General features: G+C 40.3%; 1 protein-coding gene and 1 long non-coding RNA gene across 2 annotated transcripts in view; one reads left to right on the plus strand and one right to left on the minus strand.

Moving 5' to 3' along the window:
- Positions 1-27,862, minus strand: part of SEMA5A (semaphorin 5A) — a 633,881-nt gene that overhangs the window by 589,439 nt on the left and 16,580 nt on the right. The window lies entirely within an intron of this gene.
- Positions 4,710-26,813, plus strand: LOC120397594. Its single transcript, XR_005593884.1, has 3 exons — positions 4,710-4,822; positions 22,702-22,795; positions 26,675-26,813. It is a non-coding gene; the product is annotated as an uncharacterized LOC120397594 (long non-coding RNA).

Consider the following 27,862-nt stretch of genomic DNA (forward strand, 5'->3'; position numbering starts at 1 on the left):
GGTGAGGGCTGTATATTATATAGACCTTAGAATTTCAAAAAGGAACAATTCATTCCCTCCCACTCATATTCATGCTCCTCTGTGTTCACTGCATTTTCCACACAGTTGTCTCAAACTCTAAAATCAGCCAGAGCCAAATTGTTTCTGGGAGAAGAAGGCTACAAGGACATTTCCTCTCCATAATGCCCCTACACAGGCCAGGCACAATAGCAAGGGATTGTGTGGGACTCAGGGAAGTGCTGGGACTGATCCTTCCTAGGGCTAGAGAGAATGCAAATCAACCCAAAGTGGGAGGAAAAGTGGCAGACCCACAGCCCTGCCCACCCTTCTCACACTGGCAGGCCACACAGGGAAGCAAGTAGTAACATCTAAATGATTGGTGCAGCACACATACTCTTCCTTCACACTTTGGAGCAGGAGAAGTGATTATGCACAATCTCTATACTACTTCCAAAATGGGCCAGGTTTGGAAATGCACAATCTGCCCCTAAAATGAGACAAAATAAGAGTGTAAATGACCAAAATGTGTAACACCCTTTTTGATAAATATGCAGTAATAATGCAATCCTTACCTTCCAACAGAACATTCTCAGGTGGGAAGGCTGTTAGCTAGAAACAGAGTTCTAAAATAATTTGTTGAATCTGTTAATTTCAGTGTTTGGATGTGGTACTTCACTGGCATGTGTTAATTATTGTACTGCCTTTATAATAAAATTAAATAAAGCATAAAAACACATATGGCTTTCTCCTTCTTCCTTTCTCTTTTTCTTTCCCTTTTGTTTCACTTCCCTCCCCATTTCTCTTCTGTTCTTTCCCTTTTCTCTTTTTCCCCTCTGACACCCATTCTTCTCTTCACTCTCTCCATCTACTTTTCCTATCCCCTGTGTAGTGAATGAAGCTGCTGTCTCTGGGACCACTGCCTCTCTGGTTGCAGAAGATGGAAGATGTATAGTGAATAAGGCAGTGGATTGTTGCAGGAAGAGAAAGATGATTTCATGGTCTAACATAGCTGAATGCTGCCTGGGAGAACTGGAGTCTATTCCTGTCACAGATGCTGGGCAAATTTGGATTGAATTTGGCGAATACTTTGAGCCCACCTTCAAAACAAAAAAGTTTTAAAAAAGCTGAAAAAAATATCAGAAATATTGAAACAGGATATTTTGACATTTTTTAAATGAACTGTTTCAACATTTCATTTTGAAATGACATTTTAGAAACAAAAATGTCAAATTGACATTTCATTTCAAAAATATCATTTCAAATCAACATTCCCGTTTGAAAATGTTGGTTTGAAATAGCATTCGCAATGTTTTGTTTGACTGAACTGAATTTTGGGGGCTTCTTTGTTTTGGTGAGAAAAATTGGGGAAATTAATTTTGAGTTTCAAATTAAATTTATTTTTAATTTTTTGGCTTGGCCACTGTATTGAAAAATCAATTATTTGCTCAGCTCTATTCCTATATAATACTGGAGAGACAAGGTGGGTGAGGTAAAATCTTTTATTGTACCAACTGGTGTTGGTGAAAGAGAGAAGCTTTCAAGCTCACCCAGAGCTCTTCTTTAGGTCACTTAAAGTGGGCAAGCCACTTAAATTATACTTTTCACACATGGTCACTATTTGTGTGTTCCCCATTTTCTAGATGTCAAACTTCAGACCCTAGATTCTGATTTGCTGAGCACTCACAGCTGCAACTGAAGTCAATGGGAGCTGTGCTTTGAACTTGTAAAGTGCTTTATAATCCTAAATAATCTGAAAAATCAGGTCCTATTTCTCTCAAACTGGGCACCAAAAATTAGTAGATATGTTTGACCTTAATCTCTCCGGGCCTCATTTCTTCATCTTTAAAATGGGAATAATGCCACCCCGTCACTTTACAGGGGTGTTGTGAAGACAAATTCATGAATATTTGTGAAGCACTCAGATGATATAGTGATGAGGACCACAGAAAAGACCACGAGGAAATTAATAATTCAGAACAAGGTTTAAATAGTATGCAGTATATGAGGCCTGGGGCCACACACTGAATAATGTGGATAAAACAAAATATTGAAGAGCAGCTAATTAAGTAAGCACAATCTGTGCACTGAAAGAGGCAATGAAAACATGTATTTGATCATGTAATTAAAGACTGTATCAAATTAAGATTGTATAAACAACCTTTATTCTGACTTCCTACATTTTGAATGTTTGACTTTTCAAACTTAATAATGTTCTTTAAACCAGTTTTTTGTGTGAAATTATTATTATTTATATAATTGTAGCATTTAGGAACCCCAGTCAAGGATCAGGGCCCCAATGCAGTAGGCACTGTACAAACAAGTAACAAAAAAGCCAATCCTGGCCCAGGAGAGCTTACAGTCTAGATGTCAGAAAGGGTGTGACCAGTGGACAAAATAGACAAATGGGGCCTGTGAGGGGGAGGAGCTAACAAAATACGGAGAGTTTAACAGAAAAACATTAGTCTCTCTTCCCCACCTGCCTAACCAAGGGAACAAAGGTGAACCTGACAATGTGTGGTGCCAAGTTGCACCACTCAGGGGTCTAGAAGAGAGAAGCAAAACTTGTAAATTTCAGAACCTATGAAATTTATTTTACACTTGGCTTCCAGTTTAGTTAGACCATTCATTATGGCCAGATTAAGAAATACAAGGACTTGAAAATGTTATATACATTAGCTTTATGGGAGCAGGTTAGCAAATCTTAATAGCTTCAAAAATATTACCATGGATTAAAGAGTCCTGTGGCACCTTATAGACTAACAGACGTATTGGAGCATGAGCTTTCGTGGGTGAATACCCACTTCGTTGGATGACATGCATCCGATGAAGTGGGTATTCACCCATGAAAGCTCATGCTCCAATACGTCTGTTAGTCTATAAGGTGCCACAGGACTCTTTGCTGCTTTTACAGATCCAGACTAACATGGCTACCCCTCTGATACTTGATACCAAGGATTAAAATTTCAAAGACGGTTTCACAGAGAGAATGCTAAAAAGTTACTATTTCATCTTTTTCTAGTACTGTGACTAACTTTGATGGATCCATGAAAGGGCTGACTCATGTTGTCATGAGCTGGTGCATTTAGCTACAACTCAACATGCAGGCAAGTCAGATAGTAAAATGGTAGATTTCTTTTTCTCCCTGACCTTCTCAAGTCCCTGATCATGGCCACTTTCTCTCTATCCAGTAATATGACCAACTTGAAACATACCCATTGACAAACCTGAAACACATTGTCTCACAAGCTGAATGCTCTTCCTGCGAGATCGGTCCAAGCAGCAAAAGGCAAGGATTGTGAATCAAAGCCAAGTCAACCAAAAGATTACTTGTGTGAACAAAACAAGGGGTACTCATGTAACTCCCAAAGGTACAGTATAGGAGCTTTATCTTTCAAGAACTTTTTCTCAACTGAATTAAGCATGTATGTATCGAGCAGATTTTTATGTTAGCTACATGAAAACTCAACTCATGTGGCAGCATTGTATTTAATACTTTAATATTATATTTAAAATAAAATTCATATCACCTCCAACATGCTCCTTCCTGATAGTAATTTAGAGGTAAATAATACAGTTCACAATTCCAGGACTGACAATGTGCAATTAAGACTGATGCCAACTGGTAAAAGAATAACAAAGCTATGTGATACGGTCCTAGTACTGTAGGAAAGAGCTGCTAAAATGGAAATATTATAATGAAGAAATGCAGACAGCACACAGAGCAAAAATACATAAAAATATAAAGACACCAAAAATGGCCTGTTGTGAGGAGAAACACCACCCTATATTAGTTTTTTTTGTCTAGCAGCCAATTATGTTCTATATCCTGTAAACAAATAACTTGCAGACAAAATACAAGATATGTGTGCAAGTTATTTGTTTAAATGTTTGTACAAGATTTGTATTTGTATATTTGTTTATACAAGATATGTGTGCAAACCAAAGTTGTTGAGATTTTTTTTGTTCAAGAACTCTCCCTTCATTTTCTAGATTTCCATTTTCTGTTCCCAAAGGTTAGCAAACCCTACTGTACATACTAGAAGAACTAGGAACTCATCTTTGTAAGAATTTAATAAATGATTAAGAGGAGGAGGCAAAGGATTGACCCCTGGACCTCCACCAAAGGAGGGAGAGGGGAGGAAGAACCACCCAACAGGATGTTGAAAAACTGATAAGAAAGGCAGGCTGAGAACTTCAAGAAGATAGAGTCACAAAAGCCCTGAGATGACAGGGTGGGTTTCAAGAAAATATGATCAATGGAGTCAAAAGCTGCCAGTAGGTCACAGAGGATGAGGATGGAGTATTAGTCCTTAAATATGGTTGGGAAGAGGTCATTAGAGACCTCAGTGAGAACTACTTTTTCATTGGAGAGTAGTGGGTGGAAGATAAACTGGAAAGGGTATAGAATAGAATCAAAAGAATGGTTAATTAATGCAGTGGTTGTAGAGGACATCAATTAATAGACAGACTCAGGCAGCCATCACTGCATCAGTTTATATTCAGTTCCCCCTTTCCTATCCATAGGGGCTAGAACATAATTTTTTTGAAAAATGAAAGCTTAGATTCTGAAGGAAAATACTGCAGCAAAACGTAACTTCTGTGGTAAATTCCGTGGCTATAGAATTGTGAAATACAGTGGGCCCTGCACAGCATGCTCAGTACACTGTATTCTGATACCATTATGCTCCTCTATGACCCAGGGCCTTTTTTTCTGATCCAGCAAACAGATAGGACTTTCTGTCTGAGGGAGATTCCAACCCTTACAAAAGGGTTGAAAAAACTTTGGCCTACTAGGGCCCCATAGACTAGTGGGTGACATCAGGTATGTTCAGTATCAGAGGGGTAGCCGTGTTAGTCTGGTTCTGTAGAAGCAGCAAAGAATCCTGTGGCACCTTATAGACTAACAGACGTTTTGCAGCATGAGCTTTCGTGGGTGAATACCCACTTCTTCGGATGCAAGTAGTGGAAATTTCCAGGGGCAGGTATATATAAACAAGCAAGAAGCAAGCTAGAGATAACGAGGTTAGATCAATCAGGGAGGATGAGGCCCTGTTCTAGCAGTTGAGGTGTGAAAACCAAGGGAGGAGAAACTGGTTCTGTAATTGGCAAGCCATTCACAGTCTTTGTTTAATCCTGAGCTGATGGTGTCAAATTTGCAGATGAACTGGAGCTCAGCAGTTTCTCTTTGAAGTCTGGTCCTAAAGTTTTTTTGCTGTAGGATGGCCACCTTAAAATCTGCTATTGTGTGGCCAGGGAGGTTGAAGTGTTCTCCTACAGGTTTTTGTATATTGCCATTCCTAATGTCTGATTTGTGTCCATTTATCCTTTTCCTTAGAGACTGTCCAGTTTGGCCGATGTACATAGCAGAGGGGCATTGCTGGCATATGATGGCATATATTACATTGGTGGACGTGCAGGTGAATGAACCGCTGATGGTGTGGCTGATCTGGTTAGGTCCTGTGATGGTGTTGCTGGTGTAGATATGTGGGCAGAGTTGGCATCGAGGTTTGTTGCATGGATTGGTTCCTGAGCTAGAGTTACTATGGTGCGGTGTGCAGTTGCTGGTGAGAATATGCTTCAGGTTGGCAGGTTGTCTGTGGGCGAGGACTGGCCTGCCACCCAAGACCTGTGAAAGTGTGGGATCATTGTCCAGGATGGGTTGTAGATCCCTGATGATGCGTTGGAGGCGTTTGAGCTGGGGACTGTATGTGATGGCCAGTGGAGTCCTGTTGGTTTCTTTCTTGGGTTTGTCTTGCAGTAGGAGGCTTCTGGGTACATGTCTGGCTCTGTTGATCTGTTTCCTTATTTCCTCGTGTGGGTACTGTAGTCTTGAGAATGCTTGGTGGAGATTTTCTAGGTGTTGGTCTCTGTCTGCGGGGTTAGAGCAGATACGGTTGTACCTCAGTGCTTGGCTGTAGACAATGGATCTTGTGGTGTGTCCGGGATGGAAGCTGGAGGCATGAAGGTAGGCATAGTGGTCGGTAGGTTTTCGGTATAGGGTGGTGTTAATGTGACCATCACTTATTTGCACCGTGGTATGTTCAGTGCGTGTTTCCATCTTTTTATTGTTTTTACTATATTTTTTCTCTAATGCTTTTACCTTAAGAATAAATGTGCTTGCTTGGAATGGGCTATGTGGTAACTTGTAACTGCTGGCAATACACAATTCATAGCCCTCAGGGAGAAAGCAAAGCACTGGCCTTTAGGCAGACCGGCTTGCTGGGGATATCGCAGTGTAAGGCAGAGAGCTGTTCAGCCTTAAAACCATCAGTCAGAAGGGAGTGAGGAAGGATCCCTGTACAGAGACAGGTGATAGCCGGGGATCTGAGACTTGACTGGGAACTACTGGAGTGAATCATGGAGGGGGAAGATGCAGGTGGAGTTACCCTGAAAGTCTGACAATGAGAACATTTCAAAATAGAAAAGTATTTTTGGTTTTAGATGCAAGCCAAAAGTTATCACAGATCCAGCTCAATACAGAAAGTACAAAACTCAGCAAATCCATTTGACTGTACATAAAAAGCAAGGCCATCATATGGAGAGAACTGCAAAAATTAGCCACTCATAAATTATGATCCATTTTCTATTATTAATTAATCTGGAATTCTGTGGTTAGCAAATTGGTTTGTAATATATTACAGTTACTTGATGTCTTGCAAAAGTAAATTTAAAAAAAATGAGAACTCCACTACTAAGAAGTGGGTATTTCCCATTTAATTTGGATAGGTTGTTGCCAACCTTGGCTAAGGCAAATCGGGAATCTAATGTGGGTTTAGGTTTTCATTTGCAGTCTGCTTCCTATATTAATTGCAAATTTCATATTTGGATGCCTCATCTTTAATAACAGCATTCATGCCTGACTAGAATAGGGCATGTCAGGTTCTGTTATTTTACTTCTCAATATACAGATGAACAGTGTTGACACAAGGTCTTGTGAGGTTGACACAAGGTCTTGTGAGGTTGAATCAGTTTGTGTTTATCAGTTGAACATGTAATATAACTATATAACTTGTTTTTTCTTTAAAAAAGGAGCTGTGGTCAATTCAAGGGATCCATACTTAGTACTGTCACAATATTGTAAAACATCTCATTATATTTTATTAGCATCACCAGTTCAGAGACTATGGGAAGACGGAAAACAACTTTAGTGCTAATGTGACCCACACCTCAGCCTGATTCAGAGAGAATATGGAATTGTTACAGCTCAGAGCTTGAGAACTTGCTTTGTTGGTTCAAGCTATAGCCATTCGTATTTTTAGCTCTGGAGGCCCCTGGTTCAATGCATGATGCTGGACAAGAAGGGCATTATCACACTAAAATTTAAAATGTTTCTTGAACTAAAAACAACCCTGAAATAGTTACAGCTATATATCAGGAAATGAGAAGAGAAGAAATACTGTGATAAGAATGCCAAACAATTGCCTAGTATTAGAGAATGGTAGAACTTGTCTTCATTAGCAAGTTCACAAGAAGTATATCTTTAGAGTTCTCATTAATTCAGCTACTGTTCACACACACACAAAAAAACCCACCACACTTGTGTGTCATTATGTAATAACACAAGCTGGCTGGTATGACCGGGAGTAGAGGGCAGATGTCAAGTGAATGTTGCTCAAGAGCTACTAACTCTAGCTATCTCTCATGTGGATGCAGGGTACTATATACCATTTCCACCCACAATCCCCACAAGGGACAGACGCATTCTCCCACAATATTCTGTGAAAGTATACATAGAATAACACAGTTTACTGTGGTGCTATAAATCACAGTATATGCCCCCAGATGTCTTAGGGGCACAATGATTGAGTAGAGTGCCAGTATGGACACAGAACACTACAGCCACTCCTGGGTACTCAACTGCAATTTTGCAGTGTGACTGTTCTCCCTTATGACAACCTAACACAAGGGAATTAACTCAAGATTGAATCACTGAAGTTAATTCTGTGGAATGGATGCACCCATAGATTTCCAACACAAGCATCAGGCAACCTGCCAAGATAAGAGCTATATCATCTACACCAATGTTGTATCATGTCATAACTATACCTGAATGTCAGTTCTATAGAAGGAACTGTAGACACCTAAACCAAACCAAGAAGGACCCTATATCTTTGTTTCCTCTTTGTTGAGGACATCCAGAATGCTACTGACAGCTCCTGAGCGGTCAGAACAAACACTTGACCCTCCCCACCTCCCATCATGGACAAGAAAAAAAGGTGTCAGAACTAACATAACACCCTTCCCCCTCCCCAATCACTAACAAGGAAAAACATCAAGAGCAGCAAATATAGGCTTTCGGTAAAAGATTCACTTCAGCAGCTGAACAGGCCACAGCAAAAGATATTGTTTTGAGAACAAGAAATGGCCAACTGATGTCAGTTACTGAAATTCAGAGACAGTTATTGACAAATGGCCAATAAGAGGCAAAATAATCATTTCATCTGCCAGTGGGTTCAGGTTTTCTACCCCATTAGCATGTTTTATGAATTGGCTGTATGAGTTTTCAGGTGTTGTTTTAGACTAATATTTAGTTTTATTTGCATTTAACTTTCAAAACTATAAGATTGAGGAGGGATGGGAGAATTTAACAATAGCTGCTGGACTCAGTGGATACTGACCTTGTTGTGTGATAATAAGATAGAGGCAAGTGGTTTCTTAATATCAGTCTTGTATATCACACTTTTATTACATACTATGTCCCAACATACTATATCCTCAAAACATTTACCACTTGAGGACCATTTTAGATGCTGGAATAATCCTTGCAAATTCTTAGTCAAATTGAGGAAATACTGTAGCATGATGTTGAAAAGCCTCTGACTGGAAACAAATTAAAGACAATTCATTCTCTCTCCTCTATCCTCTTCTTTAGAACTGAAACAATCCAAGGTATCCTAAATCACTGAAAATCTGTTTCCCGTAGGGATGATATCCCAGCCTTAATTACTCTTGCAAATGTACACAGCCAGTGGAGTATTAATCCAGAAATCTCCAGCTGATAATATGTAAGAGTACTTAGCTTTGATGGTATCAGAGCAAATTTCTACTGTTGTACCTCACTGTGCAATATCATCAGCCATCCCTAATACAAACCAGATGGTGACAACAAAGTGCTATCTCACATAGCAAAGATAAAACAATCAGTTATGCCCTTCAACTATCTATACCACTTTACCAAACAACCAAGGGCCAGAGGCCCATTATTTACAGTCTTAATTTTTTAGTCTGAAATAGCAGTTGTCCAGTTTAGTTTCACCTTCCAATTATTGCAGATTCTATACACGCTTTATAGTCCTATAAATACTGATGTTTGTTTTGAAAGACACTCTCTGAGTCAGGAAACTGGAGTCTGAATTTAGGATATTGAGGTTTTTGATCCCAAGAATAAACTGTTTTATTCTGTTTCCTGTATTTTTGGATTTGGCACTGATAGAATGCCACTGAAAACTAGGACTGACCTGTAAACAGTGTGTTCCATGAACAAAGCTTTCTAACTCCTGTCAGTAGGGGGAGAAGTGAAGTTTAAAAGTATATTCTTAAACTGGAATTGTTCTATACTGGAACAATGCCCCTGTGGAAAGATCACATTTTAGTTTCAGGAGCTTTATTAGATTAGATGGTTATCTTATTGTGATATTGTTTCCCCAATTTTTAAGTGAAGTTTATTTATTTTATAGTGGCATTAGTCAGAAATTGTGGTACTATTTCCTCTAGTGACTGGATGTATTTCATTGTGCAGGTTGAACCTATCAAAAAGTATCTGGTCCTATCAGCTTATTTGACAAGGCATACGAGCTCAGACCTTCTGGCTACCGCACAGGGGCTGCTGGATTGAATCACTGTACATATGTCCAAGGACAGTATGCTACATATCTGATAGGTCATAAACATCTATTTTAGCTTATTCTCCTCTTTATTACATATTGAATTAATAGACTTGAGACTCACAGAGTCTTTTATCTGTTTTATCCTAGTACAGATCTCATTAGCTAACATATATCTTTCATCTTAGTTATACTATAAATTTTGACTGCTTCATGAAATAGATTAAGACGGCCCATATCCCGAGCTAGTGAACAAGAGCAGCAAATCGGTGTTTTGTGAAGGAGTTCTCCTAGTGAAGGAGGAGACATTACATGATCCTTGGGACGATTTCATCTGTTAACTTTTTGCTGTGTGCTTGCTTGACAGAAGATTATAGTATGGTCTCTTTTGAGGAGCAGCAAATAGGGGAGTTTACAGAGGGAGTGTGAGAGGCAGATACACCTATTAAATATACTCTAAACTTAGGTCAATAACTCACTCGGCCGCTCTCCCAACAAACCAGCAAGAGTAAAAATAATGCATGCAGAAGTCCAGCAGCAGAATAGGGGCTATCCAATTTATTACACAGAATCAGCAAGTATGATTACCTGCCTTGTGGGCAGACAGCATTTGTGTGAATATAGTGCAAGCAGCTCAGGGACCGCAGAGACACAAAGGTACACAGGTGAAACTTTCAGGGACAGAATGGGGTGATCCCAGCCCAGTCTGACAGCCTTTGTGCTGTTAAGGAGGATGAAAGTCTCAGGTAAAGAGAACATCAAGCTGGAGCAGAGGGAAACAATCCCATAGTTGGGACTCTCCTTCCAGATGATGTTGTGGCATCTTCTCACACTGAGGATACCTCTTCTGGGGAACAGGAAGAGCCAGGTAATAATAATGGGGAATTGGATTATTAAAAATATACATTGTTGGGTTTGTGATGACTGGGAGAACTGCATGATAAATTGCCTGTTAGGTGCAAAGCTTGGAAATCTCACAAGACATCTAGAGAGACATGTGTAGCGCTGGGAAGAAGCCAGTAGTCTTGGTACATGTAGGTACCAATGACATAGGAAAAGATATGAGAGAGGTCTTGGATGCCAAATTTAGGCTGCTGGGTAAGAGCTTAAAGGCTAGGATCTCCATGGTAGTATTCTCTGAAATGTTTCCAGTTCCACACACAGAGACAGAAAGGCAGGCAGAACTGCAGGGTCTCAATGTGTGGATGAACTGATGGTGTGGGGAGAAGGCATTTAGGTTTATTAGGAACTGAGGAACCTTTTGGGAAAGGAGGAGCCTATTCTGAAAGGATGGGCTCCACCTAAATCAAATCAGAACCAGATTGCTGGCACGTAAAATTAAAAAGGCAACAGGTGTGAAGGAGCACAGTGCTCAGGCAGAGACATCCCATAGCGATGAATTTATTAAAGGTGGAATTCTATATCCTCATAAAGAGGATAGGAAAGAAGCTGACAAAGAACATGTAGGAGCTAGTGAGGAAAACTTAAATGTAAGAGTCCCACTGAGATATAATACATGAAGGCAAGCAACTGAAACAGAGAAAGTATACAAGTGCTTATATACAAACACTAGAAGTACAAATACTAAGATGGGTGAAGTAGAATGCCTGGCATTAAATGAGGATCTTGATATAATAGGCATTGTGGAAACTTGGTGGAACGAGGATAATCAATGAGACAGGGTAATACCAGAGAACAAAATATACAGGAATAACAAAGTAGGTGACACTGGTGGGTGACTGGCACTATATGTGATAGAAAGCTGAGAGTCAAATAAAGTAAAAATCTTAAATGAACCAAACTGTACCACAGAATCTCTATGGATGGTAATTCCATGCTCGAATAATAAGAATAAAGCAGTAAGGATATATTACCGACCACGTGACCAGGATGGTGATAGTGACTGTGAAATGCTCAGGAGATTAGAAAGGCCACAAAAGCAGAAAACATACTAATAATGGGGGATTTCAACTATCTTCATATTGACTAGATAGATGTCACCTCAGGAAGGGATGCAAAGATAAAATTTCTATATGCTGTAAATGATTGCTTCTTGGAGCAGCTTGTCCTGGAACCTACAAGGGGAAAGACAATTCATGCTTTAGTACTAAGTGAAGCACAGGATCTGGTCCAAGACGTGAATTCAGCTAAACTGCTCAGTAACAGCAACAGAAATTTAACATTCTTGTAGGGAGAAAAATGCCAAAGAAACCCACCACAGCAGCATTTGACTTCAAAAAGAGGAACTACAGAACAATGAGGAAGCTAGCTACATGGAATTTAAAAAGAAAGTCACAAGGGTGAAATCCCTGTACACTGCATGAAAGCGATTTTAAAAAGTCATAATAGAGGCTCAAACTAAATGTATACCCCCCCCAAAAGAGTAAAAGGACCAAAAAAAATGCCACCATGATTAAACAGAAGAGTAAAAAAGGCAGTTAGAGGCAAAAAGGCATCATTTGAAAAATGAAAGTTAAATCCCAATGAGGAAAATAGAAAGGAGCATAAATTCCAGCAAGTCAAGTATAAAAATATAATTAGCTAGGTCAGAAAATAATTTGAAGAACAACTAGCAAAGGATAAAAACTAACAACAACAAATTTTCAGTACATTAGAAGCAGGAAGCCTGCCAAGCAGTCAGTGGGGACACTGAATGATCAAAGTTCTAAAGGAGCACTCCAGGAAGATACGGGCATTGTGGCAAAATTAAATGTGCATCTGTCTTCATTGAAGAAGATATGACGGAGATGCCCACATTTTAGCCATTTTTTTAGGTGACAAATCTGAGAAACTGCCCCAGATTGAGGTGTCATTAGAGGAGGTTTTGGAACAAATTGATAAATTAAACAGTAATAAGTCACCAGGACCAGATGGTAATCACTCAAGAGTTCTGAAGGAACACAAATACAAAATTGCACAACTACTAACTGTGGTTTGTAACCTCTCACTTAAATTAGCCTCTGTACCAGATGACTGGAGGGCAGCTACTGTAACACCAGTTTTTTAAAAAAAGCTCCAGAGGCATTCCTGACTATTATAGACTGGTAAACCTAACTTAAGAACCAGGCAAACTGGTTAAAACTATAATAAAGAATACAATTATCAGACACATAGGCTACATTTACATTACAGCCAGGATCGACGCTCTGAGATCGATCCACCGGCAGTTGATTTAGTGAAGACCCGCCAAATCAACAGCAGATCGTTCTCCAGTCAACCCCATACTCTACCCCCAACAAGAAGAGTAAGGTAAGTTGATGGGAGAATTTCTCCCATCGACCCCCCATGGTGCAGACCCCGCGGTAACTCAACCTAAGTTATGTTGACTCCAGATACGTTATTCACATAGCTGGAGTTGCGTAGCATAGGTCGACTTACTGTGGTACTATAGATATAGCCATAGATGAACACAATATATTGGGGGAAGAGTGGACACCGATTTTGTAAAGGAAAATCATGCATCACCAATCTATTAGACTTCTTTGAGGGAGTCAACACTCATGTGGGCAAGGGTAATTCAGTGGCTATAGTGTACCTGGACTTGCAGAAAACCTTTGACAAAGACTCTTAAGCAAAGTAAGCAGTCATGGAATAAGAGGGTAGGTCCTCTCACGGATCAGTAGCTGGTCAAAAGACAGGAAACAAAGGTCAGTTTTCACAGTGGACAGAAGTAAATAGTGGAGACTCTCCAGGATCCATACTGGGATCTATGCTGTTCAACATATTCATAAATGAAATTGAAAAGGGGGTGAAAAGAGAAGTAGCAAAGTTTGCAGATGATACTAAATTGCTCAAGATAGTTAAATCCAAAGCTGACTGCAAAGTTATGAAGGGAACTGATAAAACTGAGGGACCAGGGAACAAAATGGCAGATTAAATTCAATGTTGATAAATGCAAAGTAATGCACACTGGAAAACATAATCCCAACTATGCAAACAAAATGATGGTTCTAAATTAGCTGTTACTACTCAAGAAAGAGATCTTGGAGTCATTGTGGATAGTTCTCTGAAAACATCTGATGAATGTGCATCACCTGTCAAAAAAGCTAACAGTATGTTAAAACTATTAGGAAAGGGATAGATAATAAAACAGAAAATATTAGGAATTTCAAGTGATTAAAAAAATAATCATGATTAATTGTGTGCAAATCGTGCAATTAATCACACTGTTAATAACAGAATACCATTTATTTAAATATTTAAATATTTTTGGATGTTTTCTACGTTTTCAAATATATTGATTTCAATTGCAACACAGAATACAAAGGGTACAGTGCTCACTTGATATTTATTTTATTAAAAAATCTGCAGTGTAAAAAACAAAGAAATTGTATTTTTCAATTCACCTAATACAAGAACAGTTGTACAATGTCTTTATCATGAAAGTTGAACTTACAAATGTAGAATTATGTATAAAAAAATAACTGCATTCAAAAGCAAAACAATGTAAACCTTTAGAGCCTACAAGTCTACTCAGTCCTACTTCTTGTTCAGCCAATCACTGAAACAAGTTTGTTTACATCGGCAGAAGATAATGCTGCCTGCTTCTTGGTTACAGTGTCACCTGAAAGTAAGAACAGGCATTCGCATGGCACTGTTGTAGCCAGCGTCGCGATATATTTAGATGCCAGATGCGCTAAAGATTCATATGTCCCTCCATGCTTCAACCACCATTCCAGAGGACACGTGTCCATGCTGATGATGCTCATTAAAAAAATAATGTGTTACTTTAAATTGTGACTGCACTTCTTGGGGGGGAAATTGTAAATACCTTGCAATGCCCTGCATATAAATACCTTGTAATGCCAGCTACAAAAGTATCATGCAAATGCTTGTTCTCACTTTCAGGTGACATTGTAAATAAGAAGCAGGCAGCATTATCGCCTGTAAATGTAAAGAAACTTGTTTGTCTTAGTGATTGGCTGAACAAGAAGTAGGACTGAGTGGACTTGTAGGCTCTAAAGCAGGGGTCAGCAACCTTTCAGAAGTGGGTGTCGAGTCTTCATTTATTCACTCTAATTTAAGGTTTCGCATGCCAGTAATACATTTTAACATTTTTAGACGGTCTCTTTCTATAGGTCTATAATATATAACTAAACTATTGTTGTATGTAAAGTAAATAAGGTTTTTAAAATATTTAAGAAGCTTCATTTAAAATTAAATTAAAATGCAGAGCCCCCCGGACCGGTGGCCAGGACCTGGTTAGTCTGAGTGCCACTGAAAATCAGCTCGCGCCATCACACGTGCCATAGGTTGCCTACCCCTGCTCTACAGTTTTACATTATTTTGTTTTTCAGTGCAGTTATGTAGCCAAAAAAACTACATTTTTGTAAGTTGCACTTTCACGATAAAGAGATTGTACTTATATGATTACAGTACTTATATATTTAATGATTTTCAATTGGTATTCTATTGTTTAACAGTGTAATTAAAACTGTGATTAATCATAATTAATTTATTTTATCATGATTAATTTGTTTTAGTTAATCACGAGTTAACTGTGATTAATCGACAGCCACAGCCTTGAAAATGTCATAATAAGAACATAAGAACAGCCACACTGGGTCAGACCAAAAGTCCAACTAGCCCAGTATCCTGTCTTCTAACAGTGGCAATTGCCAGGTGCCCCAGAGAGAATAAATAGAACAGATAATCATCAAATGATCCATTCTCTGTTGCTTATTCCCAGCTTCTGGCAAACAGAGATGGACGTATCCTCCATGAATTTATCTGGTTCTTTTTTTATCCTGCTATAGTCTTGGCCTTCACAACATCCTCTGGCAATGAGTTCCACAGGTTGAATGTGCCTTGTGTGAAGAAATACTTCTTTTTGTTTGTTTTGAACCTGCTGCCTATTAATTTCATTTGGTGACCCCACACCTCAATCATATCCCCCCTTAGTCATCTTTTTTCCAAGATGAAAAGTCCCAGTCTTATTAATCTCTCCTCATACGGAAGCCATTCCATACCCCAATCATTATTGTTGCCCTTTTCTGAACCTTTTCCAACTCCAATATATCTTTTTTGAGATGGGGAAACTACATCTGCACACAATATTCAAGATGTGGGTATACCATGGATTTATATAGAGGCAATATGATATTTTCTTTCTTATAATCTATCCCTTTCTTAATGATGCCTAGCATTCTGTTAACTTTTTTTGCCTGCCACTGCACACTGAGTGGATGTTTTCAGAGAACTATCCACAATTACTCCAAAACCTCTTTCTTGAGTGGTAACAGCTAATTTAAACCTCATTATTTTATATGTATAGTTGGGATTATGTTTTCCAATGCACATTACTTTGCATTTATTAACATTGAATTTTATCTGCCATTTTGTTGCCCAGTTACCTAGTTTTGAGAGATCCTTTCATAGCTCTTTGCAGTCTGCCTGGGACTCAACTCTCTTGAGTAGTTTTGTATCATCTGCAAATTTTACCACCTCACTGTTTACCCTTTTTTCCAGATCATTTATGAATATGCTGAATAGACTGATCCCAGAACTGACCCCGGAGGACACCACTATTTATCTCTCTCCATTCTGAAAACTGACCATTTATTCCTACCCTTTGTTTCCTATCTTTTAACCAGTTACCAATCCATAAGAGGATCTTCCCTCTTATCCCATGACATCTTACTTTGCTTAAGAGCCTTTTGTGAGGGACCTTATTAAAGGCTTTCTGAAAATCTAAGTATACTATATCTCCTGTATCCCCCTTGTCCACATGCTTGTTGACCACCTCTCAAAGAATTCTAGTAGATTGGAGAGGCATGATTTCCCTTTACAAAAACCATGTTGATTCTTCCCCAATAAATTATGTTCATCTATGTGTCTGACAATTTTGTTCTTTACTATAGTTTCAATCAGTTTGCCCAGTACTGAGGTCAGGCTTGCCAGCCTGTAATTGCTGGGATCACCTCTGGAGCCCTTTTTAAAAATTGGTGTCACATCAGCTAACCTCCAGTCATTTGGTACAGAAGCTGACTTAAATGATAGCTAACATATCACAGTTAGTAGTTCTGCAATTTCACATCTGATTCCTTCAGAACTCTTGGGTGAGTACCATCTGGTCCTGGTGACTTATTACTGTTTAGTTTATCAATTTGTTCCAAAACCTCCTCTAACACTCCAATCTGGGATAGTTCCTCACATCTGTCACTTAAAAAGAATGGCTCGGGTTTGGGAATCTCCCTCACATCCTCAGCCGTGAAGACTGAAGCAAAGAATGCATTTAGTTTCTCCGCAATGGCCTTATCATCCTTGAGTGAACCTTTAGCATCTCGATCGTCCAGTGGCCCTACTGGTTGTTTAGCAGGCTTGCTGTTTCTGATTTACTTAAAAAATTTTTGCTATTACTTTTTGAGTCTTTGCTAGTGTCTCAAATTCTTTCTTGGCCTTCCTAATTATATTTTTAAATTTAATTTGCCAGAGTTTATGCTTCTTTTTATTTTCCTCAGTAGGATTTAACTTCCACTTTTTAAAGGATGCCTTTTTGCCTCTCACTGATTCTTTTACTTTGTTTTTTAGCCACAGTGACACTTCTTTGGTTCTCTTACTGTGTTTGTTTGTTTTTTTAATTTGGGGTATACATTTAAGCTGAGCCTGTATTATGGTGTCTTTTAAAAGTTTCCATGCATCTTGCAGGAATTTCACTTTTTGCATTCTACCTTTTAATTTCTGTTTCACTAACTTCCTCATTTTTGTGTAGTTCCCCTTTCTGAAATTAAATGCTACAGTGTTGGGCTGCTGTGGTGTTTTTCCCACCGCAGGGATGTTAAATTTAATTACATCATGGTCACTGTTACCAAGCAGTCCAGCTATATTCACCTCTTGGACCAGATCCTGTGCTTCACTTAGCACTAAATCAAGAACTGCCTCTCCTCTTGTGGGTTGCAGGACTAGCTGCTCCAAGAAGCAGTCATTTAAGGTATCAAATGCCATTAAATAAATCCATGGTATGCCCACACTTTGAATACTGCATATAATTCTGGTAACCCCATTTCAAAAAAGATATATTAGAATTGGAAATGGTGCAGAGAAGGACAAGAAAAATGATTAGGGGTATGGAACAGTTTCCATACGAGGAGCAATTAAAAAGGGACTGTTCAACTTAGAAAAAAGATGACTAAGGGGAAGTATAATAGAGGTCTATAAAATCATGAATGATGTGGATAAAGTGACAATGGAAGTTATTTAGCCCTTCTCAGAACACAAGAACCAGGGGTCACCCAAAAAAAATTAATAGGCAGCAGGTTTAAAACAAACTTAAGGAAGTACTTCTTCACACAATGCCCAGTCAACCTGTGGAATTCTTTGCCAGGGGACATTGTGAAGGCCACAAGTATAACTGGTTCAAAAAAGAATTAGATAAGTTCATGGAGGACAGGTCCATGACAGAATCAACCTGGTTCTGGATGAAAGGGATGGATCTGTCTCCAGCATCTGGCACTGGCCACTATTGGAAAACAGGATACTGGGCTAGATGGATCATTGGTCTGACCCAGTATACCCCAGTTCTGATATATAGACAGGAGTATAGCAGTCTTAATCTATGTATGTTCAGGGCAGAATCAATTATCCTTAACTGATGAGTGCAACATTCATTTTTCCTTTTATTCCTGCAGCATCCTGGACGGGAGTTTATTCATTTTAGGGACATATTTGTGGCATAAATATTTCAGCTTTGGGTTCATAAAATATTAGTCTTGGGTGAATTCTCAGGTACACTTCAGGTCAAGTATTACAAACCCCTAGACAGCACAAAACTTCTAAATTCTGATTTACTACAAAAGGGGATAGAGAGAATAGTTTGAAGAAATTAATAAAAACAAAATCAAAAGACACACTAACCAGCTAAAGGATACTGGAGAAAACTGAGAAACAAATGTTACATTGTTACCAATGATTGAACAACAAACTGTTATAAAAGATAGCATCTGATAAAAATTGCCCCTTCAAAAGTTTGAATGGTTGCTGAAGGGTAATTCAGATGGAGCAGGGTGGTCTGGGAAAACAACTTTCCTTCCCACCTATCTGTTTTATGTTCTTTTTAGTCTGTTTTTTTTTTAAAGGAGGTGAAACTGTCAACATTAAACAAAGAATGTGCAGTGTCGTTTTTATGCCAAAAGCGGACTATTTACTTTCTAACTATTTAAACACACTATAGAACATCACCAGGCTGTTTGGCAAGCAGAATCCGTTGTCCTACTCTGTTTTGGTTTTAAATGTCAAAAAGATGCCAGGTTTAAAAAACAATCAATGGCAACACCAAAAATTTAAAAATCTAAAGATAAATCAAGAAGAAGACATCAATCATATTCAGAATGATACACCACAAGCAAAAAAATGGAGTTGTTTACGTGTTTATAACTACTCTTTTTTTCAAAAAGAACTGTTTATTATAACTACTCTTTTTTTTCAAAAAAGTAGTCATTTGCTTTTGTTCTGGAATGAATTGCATGAGGGGTTTATTTTGTTTGTTTTACTTTGAGGGTTGTTTGGTTGGGAAACGTAACAATGTTTTATTTAAAAAACCACATATGTTTCTGATTGTGCACTAACACCCTGCTGAGAAATCACAAGTGGTGTAAAGAGAGAAGTTATTCAATTATCTTGAAGTCACTTTTCCATGCTGTTGACTTCAATGCAGGAAATGATTAATGGACTCCAGCAATGACACAGATTACCCCCCACACATGCAAGCTCTTTCATTTTAATGAAATTAAACTATTGTTGAAAAAAATGATTCTGGTGCACAACTAACCCCTTGACTCATTTTAAAATTGTTTTCCTATGTCATTGTTTATAGGATATTTTAACAAATAAGTATTTTGCATGTACCCTCAACTAAATGTGGCTTTCTGTAATCACAGCAACAGTTAAATTTGCACAATTTAGATCCCAATAGGCAAAATACAGGATTTGTGTGCTTGTTGTGTGTGCATGGTATTTTGTATCACCATGGTACAATGAAAAGCTTTCCTATACATTCCAAAGGGGCAAGTAGTAACTATAGCCACCAGGCAAAAATCTCAGGAAGTATTTGCAAATCTGATGTTACAAACAAAACCACAGTTCTGTTTTCCCTCTGAGAACTGGGTACGGTCAATTTCAATAGACTGTTTCCCCAGAATCCTTTCAAATGAACAGTAGAGTCTGACTCAAACTTTATCTAGGGGCAAATCCTTCTTGCAGTACTCACGTGACAATTTCAATATTTGATGCCATAATTAGGATTTTTTAATACCAGAACCCAGAATGAATATGTTTTTTAAACATTCTTATGCACTAATCTTCAAATTGCCTTGTGTTACTACATGGAATCATAGTTTTTCTTAAACAAGAAGCTTTATTACATAAGACATTTACAATTATAGACACAGACAAGAAAGCTTCCACACATCCCAAGTTTCTGCTCAGTCTGACTTTATTACTCTGCTTGGATCTCTTGAACAGCACACACAGACAGCTAGTGGCTGAACTATATACTGCAGTAAAGATATCATTACAGTTACATTGTCCATAATGTAAGAACAGTCAGGTGTACAGACAACAAACACAGTTATTATATAAATCACACACGAGTAGAACCCTGGTCCTTCAATTCCAGGAACACAGGCTTCTTGTCCCACAACAGCCACCACCTGCCTCTATCTCCCCCTCACCAGAGCCTCTTTAAGAACTCACTCCATTTCCAGTCACCTTCTCAACACAAAATCTTTTAATTGACTCTCCACCTGGCTGGCAACAGAGTTTGTTAAAAACAGAACTTAAAAGTCCCAAAACAAACACAAAGTCGGTCATCGTTCCAGCTCCACAGAGTTTCCTCTTTTCTGGTCTTCCCTAGTTTACTGCCAGGCCTCTGGCAGTCCCAGCTATTTCTCTCAACCACACATTTAGGCAGGCCATTTGGCCTGTTGTAGGCCAGACAGTCCTGGTTTTGTATGGCATGTCCCCTGTCGGGTACAGATATAAAACCAGACATAGTTTTGTCTAGTATCATGCAGGGAGAATGCCATTTTGCAGAATATGCCATTCTGCCCCCTCTGGCAAAACGTTGCAAGTACTGTGCATGTGAGGTCACAGAGATGGGGGAGGGGCAGCATACTTTTCAAAATAGCTTCCTCCCATGCAGCATGACACCATGTGTGCAAGTTCACACCGGCGGGGGGGGGGGGGGCGACAAAGTGGCATGGGGGGGGACGACAACCAAGTGGATATTGTCTTGTATTGCGGGGATGCATCAGTGGCCATCCTACATACATACCCTGCAGCTACCTGCTGCCTTTATTAGAATGGAATCACCTGTTTCCTCTCAGCCCTGTAATCAGGGCTAGCTTAGCCCCAGGCTCTTCAGCCCATGGGTAAACCACCCTATTACACTTCGACAAAGCTTGTAGCAGTAGTGGATCCCATAACTGTGTGAGACAAACACTAGAGGGCAATTTGTAGAACACTTCCTGAAGGATTTACAGAAAAGCACAAATATCAGTCACTCTTCAAACAAAGTCCCGAATGCTACAAAGGGCAAAGTTGGGACTCAGTGCATGCAGATCCCATTGCAGGGTCAGTACATCACAACGAAAGGGGAAAATAAAATCACTCTTCTCGTGCCCTAGCACAGAGGTAGTCAATGGGTGGATCGCAGGCCACATACGGACTGCCAGACACTTCTGAGTGGACCACAAAGGTCAAATGGGCTGAAGCTGAGCCAGAGCAGGAGCCCTGCGAAGCCAGGCCCACTCCCCAGCGCAGGGCCCCCCAGCAGGGGGCAGCCAAGTGGGCCGAGCTGCAGGGCGCAGTGTGTCCCCAGGGTGGCTGCTTGTGGAGCTGCAACCCCACCAGCTCTGTCCTCCGCCAGGTAGCAGCAGCGCAGGGATGGGGCAAGAGGGCCATGTATGTGAACCAGCAGGCACTGGCGTCTGGATTCAGTGAGTGGGGCAGGGGCAGGGGCAGCCTCTCCTGGCGGGGCAGGTGCGGAGCTGGTGGGTGATAGGGGAAGTGGAGGGAGCTGGGCCACACGGCCCACCAAGTAAGCAGAGCTGCCAAGCACATCTCAGCAGGCCGCCTGTCCCTCCACAGAGCCTCACAGCCCAGCTGGGAGGAGTAACAGAACCAGGCCCTAGCTTCCCACCCTGGGGAGGGCGAGAGGCCTATAGGAGGTGCTGACTGATGAGCTGGCGCTGTGTCCTGGACCTGCACCAGCCACCCTGCCACCATGACAGGGAGCGACACTGCCTCCCACCTTGAGAGTGAGGCTGTAGGTACCTCCTCCAGCACCCCCCAAATACCCTCTTCCAGTACACACACACACACACACATCCCTCCCACACCCCCAAATGCCCCCTCTAGCATCCCCCAAATACCCTCTCCCAGTACACACACTCATCCCTCCCACACTCCAAATGCCCCCTCCAGCCCTCCCCAAATACCCCTCCAGCATGCTCCAACTGAACCCCCCCCTCCAGTTTGCCCCCCACCAGAAGTATCCTCTTTTTGGGCACTTGAAATATGGTAACCCTATGCTGAGTGGGGGGCAATCAGGGGGCTAGGGGAGCTGGGTGGCGGGTAATCAAGTGATTATATGCTTACAATAATGTTATTTGACAAAACCAAAGTTAATACTCTTTGTAAACGCAAAACAATTTCAAAATTTAAAACAGTTATCTGAAAGTGTTTTAATGCTAATATTTGCATCTATTTGACATTTTATCTATGTGCTTTCTAAACATCTCAAATGTAATTTATTACATCTTTCTTGGAGGTTATTTTTAGGTTATACAGTGGTGTGATTTTATTTTTCATTTAATGCACTAAAAATATAAGAACTAGGTCCTAAGTATATTACACAGCATTGTATGTGTTTGTTGAACAGGGGCACTTGCAAGTGTGGACCTTGACTATACCTTGACCAAGACATTTGGATGTTGACAAAAAATAATTGACTACCTCTGCCCAAGAAGAAACAAGTATGTCATCCTCAGCTTTTGAAATTTTCATTGGGTACCTGTCCATTACAAAATCCATTACAAAATCTCCTTTCAGGTCTTCAAGATACCTCCTGGATTGGCCACCTCACTTCCATGCCAATTATCTGAACTCATCTCTCCTTATTCTTTACCTCATTTCCTATGCCAAATTAATATTAGACTTTTAGATAGGACGTAAGACCTAAGACTGGAAGGGGTCTCCTGGATCATAAAGTCCAGTCTTCTGTTATCACAGGCAGCCAGGTCATATAATCAAATCTTTAACAGGGAGTAGTAAATCCCTTTCCCACGCATCCTGGACAGCCTCCCAGCAACCCTGACTGATTCACTTCAAATCCATCTCACAACTCATTTCTACTTCCTGACCACTGACCTTGACCTTCTCTTTATATGCCACTAAGATATATGGTATTTTAACAAGTACTTTGCATGTTTTTCAATACATAAACCAATCAGCCTTAAAGCATTTTATAATTTTTTGTATGAAAAATGCTATCACTAAGTAAATTACATTTTACAGCATTGTATTGTGCTACATGTATTGTATCAGATGAAAAACAGAATGCTGAAAGGGGTACTTTGTTAGCAAGCTATGTGGGCAATTGCATGCTCAACACCTGTTGTTAGCATTAAATTGTTGCAGACTGTGATGAACATTTCCTCTCAGGGAAACAAAAAATAGTTTAGGGACCACAAAGTTTTGTCTAGGTCTACCAAACAAACTGAAGATATCATCTACATAAGATCTGTTTAAATTCAGCAAATCATAATTTACAAACATGTTGGTGATAGGGTGATAGGGTGACCTTGGGACAGGAGGTGGGGGCCCCGTATAAGACAAAGCCCCAAATATCGCGATTGTCCCTATAAAATCGGGACATCTGGTCACCCTAGTTGGTGAAAATGTTCTCCCTTTGGATGCCCATTATGCCATAAATGTATGCCAACAATTATGGCTTCTGTAATAATAATAGATAATATTTTGAAACTATAATTTCTGATTTAAATTTTTCCCCTTCTGACACTTGATGGCATATGGATTCTAGAAAGCTATATGTTTTACAGATTTTTAAATTTACAGTGAAGAAATATCCTGTGAGAATGGAAGACTCTGGAAATAACAAAATAAACCAGAGTAAGCTAAGCTTATCAAATATAGGTCTGATTATTTAAATAAAAGACTAACTTTTTTAAAATAATGAACTATGGCTTCTTATTTCTCATTTAAAAAACCTAAATGAGGGCTTCCAGGTCACCCTTCCTGAGCATGGATTCCATCAGTAACAAGTCTATTAAAGTGGCTCGGGGTATGTTCCATACCACACTGTTAAGTTTTATTAAAAGCTGACTTCTGTCAGCACTCCCAGCTTTCACATTGTTCAGCTGTGTGCTGTGAAGTGTGGGAGCACCCATCATCCCCAAACTACAAAATCAATATGAAATGGCTAAAATCATCCAAGTCCCTTTTTAATTTGCTATTAACTCTCTAATTTGCTAATTTATCCATCCCACCTTAATTAATCCTGAAAGCAGCCTTTTCCAGCAGTTTAGTGAGCATGCTGTCTTTAAAAAGAAGAAGAAATTAATCACACGTTTCCAACAAGTACCTCTTGCTCTGGAGCCACAGCAACATATTCAAAGACAAAACACACACACACCAGGGCCGCCCGGGGGGCAAATGGGGCAATTTGCTCCAGGCTCCCACGAGAGTTTTTCGGGGGCCCTGGAGCGTGGTCCTTTGGGTCTTCGGCGGCAATTCGGCAGCGAGGGTGTCCTTCCACCCTGGGACCTGCCACCGAAGTGCTGTGTCTTTGCCTGTGGGGGCCCCCAGCCGCCGAAGAGCCCAGGCCCCCTGAATCCTCTGGGCAGCCCTGACACACACACACACACACACACACACACACACACACACACATTGACTCGCAAAAAGCACTACAAACAAATCTACATAGACTAGAGTTTCTAAGTCTTATGTCCTACTTCCTGTTCTACTAAAGAAATTCTGGGTTTTTGGGGGGTGGGTGGGTTTGTATTTTAATTACTGTATCTTCTATCTGTTGTTCTCATTTCATTATTTAGGCTGATTGGATTTTTTTTAAATACCTACTGGGAAATACTCTTTGATCAATAGTAAAGGCCAAATACATTTCTTTATAACTGCATTTTAATTTGTCTTGTTCACCTGTTCTCCCAGAAGCAGTTTGCCATAGAACAAGCTTTTTTTTTAAGAACAGTTTCATACAGAAATGGAATTTCAAGAAACAGTCAATAACAGATTAGTAGCTGCTGTTGTATTAACTAACCCCAACTTTTACTACAGAATGGATTACCAAAGTCTGACATCTGAAGACAACTTTTGATGTATATTTGGTTTTTGGTTTACTGCTATTACAGTTTTCTTATGTGACCTGTACAAAATTCCTGTAACCAAATTCACAGGACTTCAACTGAATCAGGCACCCAAGCACTCTGAATAGCTTTCCATGTTAAAGCTGCTGTTATGCTGGCACAGACAGGTACTTGTAACAATTCTCCTCCAGTCTGTTACACATATACAAAAGTTTCAGAGGGGTAGCCGTGTTAGTCTGGATCTGTAAAAAGCAACAGAGTCCTGTGGCACCTTATAGACTAACAGACATATTGGAGCATGAACTCCAAAAGTTGGAAGAGTTCATTGTTTTGAAGTACAATTTGAGGGGGGGCAGGGGAGGAAGAGACAGGGCTTTTAACGATAAGGGTGATTTGACATTGCTGTGATAACAGAAGGGTGTTAAAAAGCCAATCAGTGTTGCTAATGATTGCTATCTCTAATAGTTACACTTGGAAATTTAACTTCCTGACTAAGCCAAAGATACATAGGTATGGCATCAGATAAATAAAAAGCATTTTACTGTTGTCCTGAAGTTATAAAACCAGAGACATGTACCCAGTTTTCTGAAAATAGCCCAGATATTAGACTTACAAGACAACGGTGTTGAAAGCCCTGCTTGCTTTTCCCCTCCCCCACTTTTTGAAAGCCTTGCCTTTTCCCAGCAGTGTTTACATTTAGCAACGCGCTGGCGAGTTCTTAAGCCATCCTGCATTTTCAAATGTCATTCAAGCTGTTTGTTTCCAATCTTTCCTAAAATGTCATACCATACGTAACTGGCCATGTTCTCAATGTGTCATGCAGTGCAGCAGTTGTCAACGGAAGAAAAAACAAATATATAGGGGATTTTTTTTTAATATGGAGCACAAAAATCCTATATTACACCAGGGTTAAAACTAGTAGGGGAATGGGGAGAATTTCTCTGCCCCCAGAGAAGTTCAAATCCTCTTCTAGACACAAAAGGCATAGATTTTTTTAAAAAGCTCACTCAGAGTGAATTTGATATAATGGAATATAATTTAAAATACTCTGCACCAATATAGCACAAGGATCTTAAAGTGTATTACAAACATTTAATAAATAAAACATACTCTGAGTGATATTCACCCCAATGCAGAAGGTCAGTACAGCATCTTCAAAATAGGGTTTTAAGCGGGAGTAGAGAATAAAGCTGGGGATAAATGTGCATTAGCCCCAAACTCATCCTTCCTCTCTTCCTCCAACGATGAATCAGAATGCAGGATTCTACTTGCTTTCAACGAATTCCATTTTGCAAACTCTGTTTCCACAACAGCTAATTTTAAACATAAACCAAAAACTTACTGAAAAGAATGCATGTGAGAGATCCAAAGTTGTACGTTTCTTTTGTAAGAATAGATGTACTGTTGAGAAGGCAGTAAAAATATTAATTTTCTTCCCCAAAAGGCATTCGTGGAAGACTGACCCATTAAAATGTCTCTATTTTGGTGTCATGATTTATTAATTCACAGGTAGGACCAGGAGTCAGGTCTAGTGGTCAGAGCAGCACTCCTAGTGGTTGGAGCAGGAGTCAGAGCTGGCGTCAGAAACCAGGAGCCAGGCTTAAGGTCAAAGCCAGAGTCAGGAGTCTAACCAGGGATCAGCACTAGAGAAAGGGACAAGGAACAAAGCAGGGTCAGAGTCAGGAGTCAAGCCAAGAAATGAGAGCTGGGTCTTGTTGTACCAATAGGGAAGGTACTGCCAGGTTCCTGGACCACCCTGCATGCTTAAATAATGTGTCTGGACCAATTAGAGGTCATAGAACATGCTACCAATCAGATCTTGTGGTTTACAGTTAAGGCTATGTTTTAGACATGTGTATTTTTAGTAAAAGTCATGGACAGGTCATGGGCAGTAAACAAAAATTCACGGCCCATGACCTGTCCATGACTTGTACAATATACCCCCGACTAAATCTTGGGGAGGGAGAAGAGGCCCAGGGATGTTGTGGTTGCTCGTGGGGACGGCCCAGGGGGCACTGCGGGTGCTTCTGGGGGGGGGGCTGGGACCCCCACTGGGGATGGGAGTTAGTGGGGCTGGCAGGCTCCCTACCCAGTTCCTTTGAGCTCCCCAGAAGTGGGGACATGTATGTCCCTCCCTCAGCTCCTAGCTCCGCACACAGTCCCCTGTCCCAAGCACTGGCTCCACAGCGCCCATTGGCCGGGAACCATAGCCAATGGGAGCTGTGGGGGCAGTGCCTGAGGGTGGAGGCAGCACATGGAGTTAGGAGCTGAGGGAGGGACATGTCACTACTTCCAGGAGACCCACAGAGAGCCCTGGGCCCCTTCCCACACCTAAACTCCTCCTGCTGCTGCCACGGGAAGGGGCAGTGGCCTGAAACTGCCCTAGCAGTGGCTGGTATGGGGGCCACCTGAGCAGCTCAGGCAGCCCCTGGGCCAGCCGCACCAGCCACTGCAGAGGTCACAAAGTCCTCGGAAAGTCACTGAATCTGTGACCTCCATGACAAACTCACATCCTTATTTATAGTGCATGTAGCTCTGCTATATCTGCTGGGGGGCAACATGGAAGCAATGATTATCCAGATCCCTGCAGATCTGACTTCTAGTGCTCCAGATCCTTCCAACCAGAGCTAACTTCTGTTTCAAAACTAGTAGGCTGAATTATTCTCCCTCTAATACTCCATTCACCTCCACGGATGT

This window comes from Mauremys reevesii, linkage group 2 (assembly GCF_016161935.1).
Source record: "Mauremys reevesii isolate NIE-2019 linkage group 2, ASM1616193v1, whole genome shotgun sequence".
In the NCBI taxonomy this organism is placed as follows: Eukaryota; Metazoa; Chordata; order Testudines; family Geoemydidae; genus Mauremys; species Mauremys reevesii.